Source organism: Octodon degus, unplaced genomic scaffold (genome assembly GCF_000260255.1).
Source record: "Octodon degus isolate 3935 unplaced genomic scaffold, OctDeg1.0 scaffold00020, whole genome shotgun sequence".
In the NCBI taxonomy this organism is placed as follows: domain Eukaryota; kingdom Metazoa; phylum Chordata; class Mammalia; order Rodentia; family Octodontidae; genus Octodon; species Octodon degus.
Genome location: NW_004524596.1, coordinates 6082302 through 6098743, shown reverse-complemented (window position 1 = coordinate 6098743; position 16442 = coordinate 6082302). Strand labels below are relative to the sequence as shown.

Genomic DNA, 16442 nt, shown 5'->3' with positions numbered 1-16442 from the left:
CTTGCTTTATCTTGGTCTTAACCATCCAGCAGAAAAGTATAAAAACAATATGTAAAAGGTGAAGCCATATTAATATGCTGAGCTGTAAAAGGCTCAAGTCAACAACTGACATTGCCAGTTCTGTGGATAACCCATTATTATGATGGATTGTTGGACTATACTGAGTTATTTTGCTGAATTCAAGCATCTACAATATTTGAATAGCAATGGAACACCCGTCTCTGACAAAACAAAACAAAAAAGGGGGATATAAATGAAGGACCATTTTGTAGTGAATATATGTGTGTGTGTGTGTGTGTGTGTGTGTGTGTGTGTACAAAATAGTTAGGATAGATATACAGCTACTTTTTCTTAGTTCAATGAGAAGAAAGATTTGTACTAATATTGTTTAGATAAGAGATCATGCCTGCATCTTGTACTCTGAATAACTACTATGAAGATGTTAATATGCAATGTATTAGTTATTGTAACTGTCCTGCTAAACTGTTTGAAACTCTCTCATTGCTACTTCTTTCTCATTACAATAAATAAATAAATAAATAAAATTGTATCAATTTCTATAATAGGTGTTTCCTAAAGCATAAATATTTAGGATTGAAATGTCTTCTTTTTTTTTCACTTTCTATGTCAATTTGTGGAATAATTTTTACAAGCTTTTTAAATGGGGTAAGAAAGAAAAAAACTGGGGTAAGAAAAAGCAAACTAGGAAAGGACCATAATGTTAAAAAAAAAAAAAAAAAAAAAAGACCATTAGTGAATGGCAGCACAGTTACTGGGTCCAAAGGTGGAGTTTCCTAGCTCAGACAAGTCAGTGGCATAAAATATGTCACCTTTATCACCCATACCCTGGAAACAAGATAAGATGGGACGAGCATGCTAGGTGTTGCCACTGAGGAGGTCTCAAGGAGCACCTGAAGGTGCCGGGACTCTCTACCCTCGTCCAGGATCTTTGCTCCACTCCCTCAGTAACCAAAGGAACTGTTTTCTCAACAAGGCTTCCACTTCTTCTGCAGCCTGGACACAACTGCTCAAAGTAGGCCTCGCTACTCAGATGCCACTTCCACTACTTTGGCTTTCTTCTTCTTCTTCTTCTTTTTGTGATGTCATTGTCCTCATCTCTAGGCATATCCCCAATCTCTGGTGCAGCTTTGACCTTCTTGTCCTTTTTTTCCTTCTTGAACAATTTGAGGGCTGCTGCAGGAGTCTCCTCACATTCACTCTCACTCTCTCACTTCTGTTTTGTGACTTTTACTACCTCAGTGACCACCTGTGGGTCTTTGGCCACATCAGCAACTGCTTGTGGTGTTTTTACTGCTTCAGCAACCACTTGTTTCTTGGTAGACTCATTGTAGTCCATGTACTCTTGCTTCCACAAAGCAGGGGTGCTGTCGGTGGGCTTGCCATGCTTGTCCAGAAGGTCCTCTTGATCATCATCTTCTTCTGACTTGTCTTGGGCCCGAAGCCCCACTTCCGAGGGTAAGTGCCCCTCTCCATGATCACTCTTTGATCTCGGCCACTATACCATGGTCACAGGTAGAGATCACTGCTGTGGTCATGAATGCAACAGCCAGGAAAATTGCTTCTTCCTTGGTAGTGGTGACCTCAATCTCCTAATTGACCGCAATGTCATCCTCATACCAAAGAACAACCGGAAGCATGATCTTGGCCCCATAGCAGATAGTGTTTACTGCACTGTCTTTCATAACCAGCCACTTATGAGATGTCAACAGCTTTTCCAAATGGTAAACAACTTGCCCCAAGTAACTCATCCTTGTGGTTGTCATACAGCCACTGAGCATAGAGCACATCATGTATTGTCACCTTGTGATCCTTCTCACTCATGACTCCAGAACAAACCCTCCAAAGTTCCTGCATCTGACAGCCAACTCCCAGCAACAAACCCAGATGCACACACAGTGTCCAAATGTAGGTGCCGGCCTCACAACTCACCCAAAAGATTCCTAATCTTCTTTCAGGGTCATATTCAATCATTTTTGTTCTCATAGATCATCCTCTCCCAGAGTTGCCTTTTTTCCACAGCAGTGAATGGGGGTCACTGGAATAGGGTGCCGGTGACTTTCCAGAGCCGCAGAAAGCTGGGTGCCCCCTTCAATAGCTTTGTGCAGCCAGAGAGGTCCCAAATACTCTTTGCTTGCACTCTGCTGTGACTTTACCAAGTGAGTGGCTTGGTCTATGCACACGATTAAATAGCCAGTCACCTTGGGGTCCAGTGTGCCACTGTGCCCTGTTTTCTCCACATGGAGGATGCGCCAGATCCAGGCTACCACCTCATGAGAAGAAGGGTTAGAAGGCTTGTCAAGATTAATGAAGCCTGTCCTGATATAGACCCCAATCTCCCTCTTCAGAGGGTTGGAACCACAAGGAAGAGGTGTGTAGTACGTTGTCTTTACATTCAGCTTATCGAAGTTCTTGAGCAAGAGAGGCCACTGAGATGCGTCTAACTGAACCACTTTGGATTCTGGTTTGATAAGAAATTCTTCAGCATGTTGTACTTCAGTCATACCTTCTTCTGGTAATGATTTCTTTTTTCTTTCTTTTTTTTTAGTTTGACAAAATTTATTGGTTATTTTAGTAAAGACAATCATCTCAGGCATTTCTCTCTCCTCATCTTGACCTTACATTAGTATTTCAGGCTGGGAAGATAGCTCAGTAGAACAAGCGCTTGCTTGGCAAGCACAAGGTCCTGAGTTCAATCCCCAATACCGAAAAAAAAAAAAAAAACCTAAGCTAAACATTATTTCATTTGGGTCAAGAAAAGAGTATGTAGGAGAGGGATGTTATTTTAACAAACCATAAAATGGACAAAAATGAGTTAAGTTTGCCTACATAAAAGTAAGTTGAAGTTAAATTCATGTATCTTGATATAATTAAATCACGTAAGAACTAGTAGTTCTATATACATTTCTATTGTTTTACTTGGGGCTTAATCTAAGAACAATTTATCAGGCATGTGCATAGGTTTCTTCTCTGGAGTTACTATCTATTAAAAAAGATCAGCAAGTAACTACCATCAATAAAATAGTCTGAAGCTGCCTCCAAATCTAACATTGTAGGAGTTCTGAAGGAAATAATTGTATCATTTTTCTTTTGCCTGAGACTATGCTTTTAAAGATGTGTTTAACTGTCACATTAAAAAGTCCATATACAATGCAAAAATACAAAACAAACAGCTTACAATACACAGATTTAAGAGTATATGTGATGAGCAATTCAATAAAATGTGTTTGAAGATGCATTTTCTTTCATTTTTAGTGCCTACAATATGCTTCACTGGTCAATATGTGTACACTTAAAATAAACCACATTAACTGTTCTAATAAATTCTGTAATGAATTCAATTCAAATTGGATTTAACAACTTAGTAACATAAACGCATAGACAAAGTTACAGAAAATGCATCTTACTGTTTTTTATCTTCATACAATGTTAATTTTTTTCGGTGTTTATACCTTTAAAAAATAAAAACCAGCCAAATACTTAAGCTATACACACATTTAAATTTTTGGTAGTGGTCTGTATTTTAAAAGAAGCAGCTTCCTTATGATTTGCCTCAAGTTCTGGTGGAAATGCTTACCGGAACTAGCTAATAAACAAAAACCAAGAGAAGCACATTCAAAATACTAATTTACTTTGGTAGCAAATGGCTGTTCTTTGAAGACTGATGAAGGTAGACAAGACTATTAAGGTGAAATGGGCTATTTCAAATACTCGATACTTCACATAATTTTTTTTTTTAATTACTTTCTGTAGAAGAGCTAAGCGTCTGTGTCACTGACAGCAAGGCAGTACCTAATATGCGGCCACTTGAAACAAAGCAAATCCCAGAGGGAAAAAAATGCTGTTTAATTTCATCTAGGTTTACTTCCAGTCAATAGTCAAGCAACGCTTTCTCTCTGATACTACACTCTCCCCTTTTCTCTAAGGCTGTTCCTAGGAGCCAGTTTCGGGAGTGAGGGAGTTAATTTAGGAGTAACTACTTGCAGTTTTACACAGACAGTAACTTTTTGCCTCCCTCTTAATGTGCAAATAGTTGTATCTAAAAAAATATGCAATTCTTAAAAAGATACCATTTCTGATTTCTTTTATTATCTGTAACCTTTGGAAACTAATCACATGAAAACTACAAAACTAGCAAATGTCTTGAAATCTGTATATATAACAAATTAACATAAATTTATTTATTTATTTATTTCTATAACATAAATTACCTCTAATTTCAAATTCTCACTTATTAGTGTACCACTCAATCTTAAAAAGAAAAATGAAAAAGCAAAAGCAAAAGCAGCTCCAAAGATAGTCTTATACCATTCTTTAAAAAATGAAACTGTTCCTTTTAACTTTACACCCACCCCACACCCTAATTCAAAACACATCATTTAATTGTCTTGGTCATGGACATTTCCACAATGAGATTTTATATTTCGTTCCCATAGCTTCTGGTTATAAGAAACCCATGCCTCCCTTTATTGAAAGAGTTTGGTCTGGCTGATGTTGGTGTATCCCTTCCACTATTCTTCATCCTCATCTTTGCTTCTGGAGACATTTCCTCTGGTTCACTGTCTTCATCTTCACTAAAAGCTGCTGCTACTGAAAGGGTTTTGGGAGCAAGAGTTGGAACAGTTTCTTTAGGTGTACTTGATCCAAGTTGGATGGATATAGCTGATGCTTCCTTTGTTGTCTGACTCCCTATGGCAGATCCAACCTTGGAGATCTTTGTAGACTTTGCTGGGAGGTCTGCAGCTTCTTCTTCAGCTGATCACTTCTCAGCGCTGCGACTGGAACTTTTCCCTCCATTACTGGAAGAAACAGTTCCCAGCCGCGGCCTCCCCTGCAGCCACGCCAAGGACGTCACTTGTAATGATTTCCTATCCTTCTTTTTCTTATGCTTCTTTGGCAAAGTGATTACTTCTACATCAGCCATGCTGCACCACCCTGCATGTGTGCAGGCCAGTGAAATGTCTTCTTAAGAAACTGACCTCTTTCATATAATGATTCTCTTTGTATTTATAATATTCTTTTCTCTGAAATATATTTTTCTTTAATATTAATATAACTATTCCACTTTACTGCTTAGCATTAATGTGGTATGTTTTTTTATCATTTTACTTTTAGACTATGTTCTTTATATTTTAAACAGGCTTACATTAGCAGTGTGTTCCTAAATCTTGTGGGGTTTTGGTTTTGCTTATATGTTTTACCCAAGCAGACAATCTCTGGCTCTTAAATGACATATCTAGATGACTTGCTTCATGTAATTATTGTTATTAACAAATTAAATGCATCACTCCATTTTGTACTTATTCTCTCTGTTCTTTGGTTATTTTTACCCTCTTTTCTGATTTTCTTGTCTCCTTTTTGCATTTCAACTTATGTCCCTTGTTAGATTTTTAGTTATACTTCAGCAGTTGTTTTAAGCAAAAAATGTTTCAGCGTTCACTTTATGATTTGCAGCATAACTTTTAAAAGTATTATCATCTCTCTTTAACATTCACTATACAGTATAGAATCCTTAAAATAGTACATATTTATTTCTTCTTTCTCAGTCTTTGTGCTAGTTGGCTTGTCTGTTTTACCTTTGTTTTAAAATACATAATAGTTTTCTGAGGCCTGGTCTTGCTGTGTAGTCCAGGGTGGTCCTAGTCTTGCAATCACCCAGCCTTCTTTTGTCTCTGTTGTGTTTTACTTCTAACTACAATATATACCCCACAATCTGTATCTTTCCATTAAACAATGATCTTCCAGATTGTTAATATTAGTTGTTAAAAATAGTTTTAATGGGGGCCTGCCCCTTAGCTCAGTTCTTTAAGTGGCTGCTTCAACAAAGCAGGCAGGCTCAGGTTGCTGGGGTTCAATCCCCACAACTCAAGCCAGCCAAACCTGCCCTGAAGGCATTGGGAGCAAAAAAAAAAAAAAATAGTTTTAATGCACCCACATTAGTTACCACTTCTAATATTCTACTTTCCTTTGTGTAGATAAATATATCCATCTTGTATTATTTACTTTGTACCTAAACTATATTCTTTACTTTTCTTATAATGTGGATAAGATTAGTTTTGTCTCCATAAGCTTAAAAAAGAAAGAATCTTTATTTTCCCTCAAATTTTGCCAGTTATTTTCTCTGAATAAAGGCCAGTATGCTGACAGATTGTTTTTCACTCAGTACTTCAAAGTTCTTCACATCCAGGGCTGTATCTGCTAATTAAAGCGCTTGCTTAGGCAGACACCGGCCCCCGAGGTGCGCTGTAAATGGCCATTGAGACTGGGCATGGTGGCAGGTACCTGTAATCCCTGTGCTTGGGAGACTAAAACAGGAGGATCACTATGAATCTGATCTGTGTAGTGAGACCCTGAAGACCCTGTAGTAAATACATAACAAAGATGGTGCACTTCCAGTGCCTTGCTGGCTTTATTTCTGATGAAAATACTGCTGTCATTCTTATCTTTGTTCCTGTGTATACAGTATGTCACTTTTTTTCCTCAATTTTTTTTTCTCAATGTGTTACTAAGATTCTCTCTTCATTCTCAGCTTTTAGGAAATTTTATTGGGATACCCCTCTGTGGAATTTTCTTTATGTCCTTGTGCCTGGGATTTACTGAGTTTCTTGAATTAGTTTGCTTTAAGCTTTCATCAAATTTGGAAAAGTTTCACCCATTATTACTTCATATACTTTTATTCTCTCCCCACTTTCCCTCCACCTCGGTCCCCACTCATCTGGGGACTCAAATCACCTACTAAGTTCTTTTACGTTTTCCCAGAGGTCACTAGTTTTATTATATTTTCTTTTTGTCTCTTTCATTTGTGTTTTATTTCCATGTCTTCAAGTTCACCATTCTTTTCTTGGAGCACATGATCTATTGATTCTTTATTCTTTTTCATCTCAGATATTTTTTCTCCATCTTTGCATTTGATTTAGATCTTCTTTTTACTATTATACCACTCTTTATATGATCCTCTTAAACTTCTGACTTCCTAAATATATGGAATACAGTTCTGACCACTGTCAATCCTTATCTGCTCATTTATCATCTGCATCATTTCTCTATCTCTTTAAAAACATTTATCTGTCTTTTCCCCTCATTATGGGATATACATTGTAATTTGTTTTTACACATGGCATTTTTTTTAATAGAACCAGATTTTGTTTCTTTGGTTGTTGAACATTTTTGTATTCAATTGTTCCTTTCAATAATCTTAATTTTTTTTTTCTGGAACAGAATGGGATTAAAAATAGTTTGATTTGTTAGAGACTGACTTTTAACTTTTCTTTATAGTAGAGTATCCTATTATCCAGGTTAATTTAATCTACCACAGAGGCAATATTCTCCTGAGTAATCTACTATTTGTTCCTTGTATTTTAATGTCTTTCTTCTGCAATTGGCACAAATACAAGGTGCTCCTGCTCCATTATGGACTCTAAGACTCATTATTCCTACTCCTTTTTGGTAGTTCTCTGCCCACCTTGAGTAGTGGACTCATATATATAGTTCCGTGCTTAGCTGAAGATTTGTGGAGAGATCTTCATTGATCTCCGAAGCTCTCCCTCCATGGAGTTCTTTCTTCCAGAGTTTCTTCTGTGAAATCTAGCCACCTAATCTTCCTGTGTTCTCAACTCTGTCTTTCAACTCATGGAAACCACTTGACTATATCTGAATCTTTGACCTTGCTTGCTGCAGCCTACACTGCCTCCTGGAAATTCACATCAATGAGCTAGAGAAAAGATCAAGCTCATTTCATTTCTTTCCCTTTTGTCATCACCCCTCTGTGATGACCATTTGCCAATATTTGAACATGATTTCTGAAGCATTTTTACCAAGATAGGATGATAAATCCAGTCTCATCTTCACTCTGGAAGCATAAACCAAAAGTATGCTGTCTTCCACATTACACGTGACAAAATGGGGACTAGACAATTTTATTATGGAAAAACACACTGTTGTTTGAGATGCATACTGAACTATTTGCTTTTTTATGAAATTCCACTTTTAATTGAAAGAACATGACAATCATTATTTAAGTTTGTATATTCAGTAGACATTTGTTTGAAAAATGAATAAACTGTGCTTATGCCTTCAAAGAAAATAACTGACAGCATCAGTTGCCAATGACAGAATAATCTTTCAAGGGAAACTTGATTGGGAAAACTTGCATCTGCTACCATAAACTTACCTGAGATGTAATGACTTTTCTGGTGAAATCAGTGAGTTAACAAATGGGATGACAATATATAAGGAAATGATCAACATTTAGAATATCTGCATAATATAGTGAATTGGTCTTTTCCAAATTCTCAACTCATCATTTTAATAAGTACAAAGATCTATTAAAAGTATAATAGAAACCAGGATATAGTATAATGGAATAAAAAGTTTACTTACATGGTTTTTATTCTGTTGCAATAGATTTTTTGACACTACTGTTTACTTACATTTAATAAAAATTCTTAATAATTCTCTAAAAAGACTATCAAAATACTTACTATATTATATGTACGTGTAAGGCCAAATTTTTTCATAAACATACTTCCACCAAAATAACATAACACTTGAATATGTAAGTAAGAGTCTTCTAAGAAGAGACATAAAATAAATTTTTTCAAAATATTCAAATTGCCTATGCTCTTACTACATTTTTTGGTTTAGCAAATAGACATTTTTTTCCACCAAAATGTGCTGTATGATATATTGCTTTTATTTTAGACTAGAGCCATAATTAAATATTTACAGAAATCTTGTTTTAATTTTCAATACAATAAATATTGGCAGACATGTTAATAAAAGCTGTTTATGGTTTTCAATGTGTTATTGATATAAGGAATCCTGCAACCAAAACATTGGAAAACTACTATGGAAAGCTATTTTTTACCTGGGAGAGATTATTTTACATTAAGCCAGTGGTTCTAACTGTAGTTACACTTCACAGTTATCTAGGAAGCTTGGTGATACGTGGCCTGTGGTCTGGACATCAGATTGCTTAGAAGCTCCCTAGGTGATTTTATTGTGCAGACAGGGCTTATTGAGTACTACTGTGTTAAGCCACATATTTAAGAAATACATTAGTTAAAATCATATCATCAGATAAAAACTTTGTAATCATGTTGCATATATTTATTTTTTTCCAGTGACAGATTTTTTTATATTAGAAAACAAATAAAAAAACCTTTTTTTTGACAAAGTGCTCCTAACAAACAAACATACAAAGCAGATTAAACAAAATTTACAGTGAGTATACCCAGCAAACATCTGTATGCACAATTAAATACTGTGTCTGTTACTGTGGCACGAACCTCAAACAATGCACAATTTTCTTAATAATTATATTCATAAAGACTAAAACATGGAAAGGGAGCTTAGGTTGGTGAAACAGGAGAAAGGGGGAGTGTGGGACCTTACTACGTCTGCCCATAGTAGTTATTTTGTAAGAGCAAACGTAAGGTTGGGAAAGAGGGCAGTCTTACACAACTCATGAAATAGGCAGTTTCCATTCAAATTTCCCCACTTTGCCCTCACTGCCCTCACTTTTTGCCCCTGTAGAGTCCTCGGCAGGAAGCATCCTCCCATTTATTTCTTCATTAGTCCTAGAGCATTACAGAAGCTCATGATACATCCCCGCCCAAATCTGTTTCCCACTGCTTTCAGTAATGGAGTAAAAAATTAAAATATTTATGTCTTTGGCCCAGAGACAGATTTTCACTGTTCCTTAGAAATTTCAGGAATTCGAATTTCCTATAAATCTTCCCAACTTCTTTCATAGTATCAGAGGACAGGTCAAGGTGGCAATAAAGGTTAGGAAGAGTTCCTTTGCCTTCTAGTTTTTTGGCTTCTCCATTCAGAAACCTTTAGAATAAAGTAGACTCTCAAGGAACGGGAGGACAGTTCTCATCTGAAAATTTCAAGAAAGCGCACAAAAGTTCCCCAAGAAAATGCAGCACTATTCTTGCACTCCAACAAAATTTCTTTTACGCCTTTACTAATTTTGTTATGATTTTCAAATTTTTTATTTTTATTTTTATTTTCAATTTTTTGTGGTACCGGGGATCGAACTAGGGATCTTGTATATGCCAGTCAGGTGCTTATGACACTGAGCTGTCTCCCCAGCCTGATAATTTTTCTTTCTTTTTTTTTTTTAATTTTTTTTTTATTTATTTGAGAGAGAGAGAGAGAGAGAGAGAGAGAGAGAGAGAGAGAGAGAGAGAGAGAATGGTGTGTGTGTGGCCAGCTCAGCCCACCAGGAAGCGGGGCTGGCTGGCATGTGGTGCTGGGGGATTGAACCGCGGTCCCCGATGCTTTGCTAAGCTTGTTCTAAGTAGGTGCTTTAGACCACTGAGCCATCTCTCCAGCCCCGATAATTTTTCTTAAAGTCACTATTTTTCTCTGAGGGCTCTTAAAACTACACATGTTCAAGGTATAAATAAATGAAACTGTAGTAAGGAATTTCTATGCATGTAGGGAAATGAAGTAATAATTCTCTAAACTAATCAAAGAAAATTTGATTTTCTGACAAAATCAGAAATCAAAGATGACAAAAACCAAAGAAAATTTAATCTTCACAGCTCACAGAATAGACAGCTATGAACTATACAATACCAAATTAACTAGAAAAAGTTATGTAGGGACTGGTTGTGGTGGCAAGTGCCTGTAATCCCAGCTCTTGGGAGGCTGTAAACAGGTGGATCCCTATGAGTCTGATCTAGTAGTGAGACCCTGAACATTCTTTAGACCCTTCCCTAAAAGAATACAAAAACAAAAGTTATGTAACTATATCAAGTTACATTTACTGGTTGTTATGGAAAGTTCTCCTACATGCAGTAGGTATATGCATATTATAGATACATACATAGACTGTGTGTTTTAAAAATTTCATTGATGTCAATTTTTATGTATCTTATGAGATCAAATAAGGTGACAAAAACCTAATTTCAGCAATATGTTAATGATAGTACATGAAAGACATAAAACTTGCTACCTTAAGAACTTGTTTCCATTCAGAGTTATCAGCTAAATTTTTATGGTATGTTAGAAATACAATAAGGAATGTTAGTTGCATTGATAATATGTTTTCAAAGACCTTCTTAATTTGATAAATTAGTCCATAAGTATAAATTATATAATCCATGAAGTAGCATAGCCAAGCTTAGTGGTACATCACTATAATCCTAGCATCTGAGAAGCTGAGGCAGAATGATTACAAGTTTGAGTCTACTCTGGACAATTTACTATTATAGTAAGGGCCTGTCTCAAAATAATACAAAAAAGGGCTGAGGATGTACCTCAGTATGAAGACTTCAATTCCCAGTACTACACACACACACACACACACACACACACACACACACACACACACACTTAGTATAATAGTATACCCAACACCATAAAAAGCCGGTTAAGCTTCAGGCAGTGTAGTTTATTCTCCTACTTTCTTAGGACATTTTCTGTTGCTTTAACAAAATGTGTGAGGTTGGATAACTCATAAGTAAAAAGTTGATTTTTTTTTAACCTGTGTCTTAGTCACTGTTTTTTGGTCACTGTATCACAATACCTCATATTCACAATTTAAAAAGAAGAGAGGTTTATATTAGCTGACATTTATAATCCATGATCAGCAGCTCTAAGGCATTGCTTTCTTTTCTTTAATTAGATGTCTATAATATCTATTGGGAGACAAAAACATAATTTTTTCAGTATCTAAATATAAACTGATACAATCTGAAGTCAACACTGAGGCACTCAGTTGTCTTGACTTGGGATCATTTATGGCTTTTCTTTTCTTTTTTTAAGGCTTTTCTAAGGTGTTATATTTATTTATATGTTTTCACAGCATGAAGTTATCAAGTTTTTCCACTGATCAGGTTACAAAAAGTATAAGCAGTTTTAACTGAAAAAGATATGCCCTTTCTCTCAGAGCAGTATTAACTGTGACTGTTAATTAGTGCCCTTTCTGATCTTCCACAAATGAACAATCATTCAAGAGTAATTTTCAAGTCATATCTAAAAATGCTTATTTTTAACATGCAGGTTAGGCCTAGCAGTCTCAAATGAAAGAGGAAGAAAGGCACTAAAATCCCTTTCTACTACATCCAAACATAAAACATTAAGAAAACAAATAAGGGGTAGGGGGAAAAACATGCAAGTATATCTACAGGATGGCTGAGGTAATTGTACTAAAAATTTCCATCAGTTGTTCTTTTTTTTTTGTATTTTAGGGAAGGGCCTACAGGGTTTTCAGGGTCTCACCACTAGATCACACTCATAGTGATCCACCTGTTTACATCCTCCCAAGAGCTAGGATTATGGGTGTGCGCCACTGCGCCCAGTCTCAATTGCTATCTCAGCATGCCTCAAGGGCGGGGCCAGCATGGCAGGCCCGGGGATCGAGCCCCTGACCCCTGTGCCTGCTTGCAAGCACTTTAATCCACTGAGTTATTTGGTCAGCCCTCCATCAGTTTTTTGAGAATAGCAATTAATGTGTAGAATTTTCACCTTGACTAACTGCATGTTGATATCTACAATCTAAGTAACTACATCAAGGACAGCAATATGTAATATAAAAACCATGCTTGAATACCTGCCATCTTGGTCTTCTAAATATGTACCATTTCTAATGTCATATCAATTATTACTGTACTCTCTTTAAAATAATTTTTAAAAAGGTAAAAAAAGAAAAGAGAGACAAGAACAAAAATTTAAGATTTCTTGAAAGCAAGTGGTAATATTCAACCATATGCCCAATCTTACATAACTACATCTGTTAATCTGAGCAATAGATTTGACTATAAAAACAGTATATCAACCACTGTTAGTCAGCTATTCCTGTTTTGGAAATCTGCAACACATGTATTGGTGTATGTTACCCTGTTTCTATCTTTGTTTTCTGATTTTTGTTCTTGCTTTTGTTTTTACTTTTCAAAATAAAATTAAATTAAATTTAAAGAAAACAAATAGAAGCAGAGGCCGGAGGTTCGATCCCCAGGGTGCACTGAGACAGTGATTGAGACTGGGCATGGTGGTTCGTGCCTGTAATCCCAGCTCTTGGGAGACTGTAAACATGAAGATTACAAGTCCAATCTAGTAGTGAGACCCTAAACACCCTGTAGACTCTTCCCTAAAATACAAAAAGAAAGAAAGAAAGAAAGAAAGAAAGAAAGAAAGAAAGAAAGAAAGAAAGAACAAACAAATAGGAGTTCTAGGAGTTCTTGGGGGTTTATGTCCATGATAGGGTGCTTTCCTACCATGTATAAGGTCCTGGGTGGAGCCCCACTACCAAAACCAAACTAACAAATAAAAATAACACCAATTTGCCGAAAATAGCAACAGTCATCAAAAAATTCCAAGTTGTTTATGCCGCAGAGAGCTATGAATAATAATGCTAACAGATAGAAAGTTGCAACGTAATACTGTAAGTAAAATTCTTTCAACCACAGATCTATATCTATGTATAACATATATATATATATATATATATATATATATATATATAACTTTTGCTTAGCTTCAGGTTTAAATTTATGCTGTTTGCTTTATTTATATATTTGAAAACATCAGCAAGATATTTTGAGTGCCTTAATAGTACTAAGACAGCACAGACTGTGGTCATAAAAAATTCTTTCAACACTACAGTTTAAATGTACTCCATTTCCAGGGTATAATATGTTAGACGAATTAGTCTATTTTTAATTTCAATGTTTGAAAAAGCATTTCAACAGAGCTCACCATCAAACAAGAGTAAGTACAAATTTCCCCCAAAAAAAGCAGCTTAAATTTTAGCATCCAATTTTAATAGGAATAATCCCCTTCTGTTACCGGCCAAGGCCTGATATTTCATGGTGTTCGCTCAGTAAATCATGAAGCTGCTATGGAACATTACAGTTTGAATTTAGAGATCTGTGACAATACAAGTCTCACCCTAAACATTAGGAGGGTTTTCTGAAGGACTAAATAAAGTTATTACAAATTAAGAAGCAAAATACTAATTTTAGAAAAGGGACAAGGGGAGATTTCATAAGCAAAAAGGAGGTGGTCACGCAAAAACTACGTGTGTTCATTCTAATCTAAAGGCAAAGTGGTCTCCTTTCTTTTTTATTGTTCATCTTTTAAAGAGAAAAAAATAGTTTTAAAAACATTAGGAATGATACAAAATTTCACTAAGCAAAATAACAGGAATTCAACAATGGTTGTTATATTGCATATTGTGATCTTCAAACTAATTGCTCAGATTACCAGATATAAGCATGCATAATTAGTAATAAATTATAAAAAAATTAAAAGGAGAGGAAAAAATATTTAAGCATTAATGGCACCTTTCAATAAATCAGCCTCCTTTTCATACTACTTTTTTTTTTTTTCAGTATCAGAGATTGAACTTGGGACCTTGCACTTGCCAGGCAAGTGCTTATGCCACTGAGCTATATCCCCAGCCCTCAATACAACTTTTAGATTAGAGAAAATAAATATCATCCAGAACATAAGGTAATGGCTTGGATACGAAAGGTATGTCCGTCGGGAGTAAGCCATTGATATAGGATCCAGTGAAATACACTATCCTAGACTTTGTGGACTAAAAACATGAGGACTATGTGGGGTAGTGGACAAACAAAAGCCTGGTGGCAAGTATCTGTGTGTGCTACACTTACGTATGTCTATTAAATCAGACAGCTATTTATAGAATAGTATTATTTATACCACACACACATACCCCCCACACACACACACACTTTAGCCTGCTCAGTCACCAGGATATGTTCTCAGAAATGAGTTGTTAGGCAGTTTCACCATTCATCAAGCGTCACTGTATACTTACACAAACCTATGTTGTATCAGCTACCACATACCTTAGCTACATGGATATATATATATATATACATGGAGCGAAGGGTAAAGCTGAGTAGTGAGGTTCATGCTTATCATGTGTAACACCCTGGGTTCAATTCCAAGCACTGAACAATAAATAATTTTATAATATAGTCATATAATAATAAAACATAAGCCAATAACATGGTCTTTTATTATCACTATCAAGTATTGTGTATTATACTTTATTGTATATAGTTTAATTTCATAAGAATGACAGTGTAGTGTTTATATTAACATCACCATAAAATACAAGAGATACACTTCTTTGACATTTTCTATTTTGCTTCCTATTATTCTTCTTTTATTCTTTCTCTGAATGATAGGTTTTCCTGTATTTTGGCAATTAGCCCGAAACACAAAAGCATCTTAAAATTATTTAGTAAGTCAATAAATCAAAAGATGGAAAAGTTTCAAGGGAATCTAGGAAGAAAACAAATGAACTAAATTAATGTTAATTAGTCTTTAAGTTAGCCATCATCATATGAGGTGGCACAATCAGAATACAAATTACAGTAAACTATTCTAACTGACCATACTGAAAATAAAACTAATAGACATAAAGCTTTTTAATGACTTTCTGCTGTACAAAACACTGCAAACTGGTACTGGGCAGCTGAGAATGGCAGTAGGATCTTCTTAAGGAAGAGAAGAGGAATGTGTTCTATAGTCCTTCAGATTTCTGTTTCTTTTCAGCTTTTTGTTTCCATTTTAAATTTCTCTCCATTGAATCAAGCTTAACAACTTTCCTTCTCTGTGCAGTCAAAGGACAGAAGGAGAGGGAGATAAAAAAATACTAACTCTTTAACTTGAACAATAATATTGATATAATAAAGAGATAATACTGAGCTTCTCTGTGTGTGAAGCATTTCAAAAAGTGTTTCTAGGCATTATCTCATTTAATCTTTGTAACAGCCTATGAGATAACACCTGTTATCTTGGCCAAACAATGATAAGGAGATTGAAGAACACAGAGATTAACTTTCCCACAGTCACAGAGCATGTCAAGTGGTATCATCATGACACATACCACGGCAGATGACACCACATGTGTAGTGCATTACATGTGTTTCTTGCATTGAATTCTCACAAAAACCCTCTGAGGTAAATAATTATTTCACCTCATTTTACAGGTAAAGAGATCATTTTTTAGGGCGATTAAGTGGCATGAGTCTAGGTGAATTCTGTCTTCCAAGTCCCATCCCAACTTTTTCCTACCTAATAGGTGCCTCTGGGTTAGTGCAGGTGCTGCCCTGAGAGAGGACCCAGTTCCTCAGTAAACCAATTGTAAGTGCAAATAATGAAAAGGAGGACTATATGGAATAAACACAGAAAGATATAGAAAACTAAATGGATGTACTTGACCTAGGCTGGTGCTAACCTAACATAAGCATTATGAAAAGCCTTTATATCCAAGAATTTGGATCTGGTTAGTAGGCAGCAGGAAACAAATGCAGAATCTATTGTGTAATATTTTAGGACAAAGTAAATCCATATTAATACGATGAGCTGTAAAAGGCTCAAGTCAATAACTTCTGAGGATAACCCACTAATATTATAGACTGCTAGACAGTGGT

At 35.7% G+C, this 16442-nt stretch overlaps 2 pseudogenes; both read right to left on the bottom strand.

Moving 5' to 3' along the window:
- Positions 1-1043: 1043 nt before the first annotated feature.
- LOC101590801 lies at positions 1044-4942 on the bottom strand (annotated as a pseudogene).
- LOC111815703 lies at positions 4251-4815 on the bottom strand (annotated as a pseudogene).
- Positions 4943-16442: the final 11500 nt, after the last annotated feature.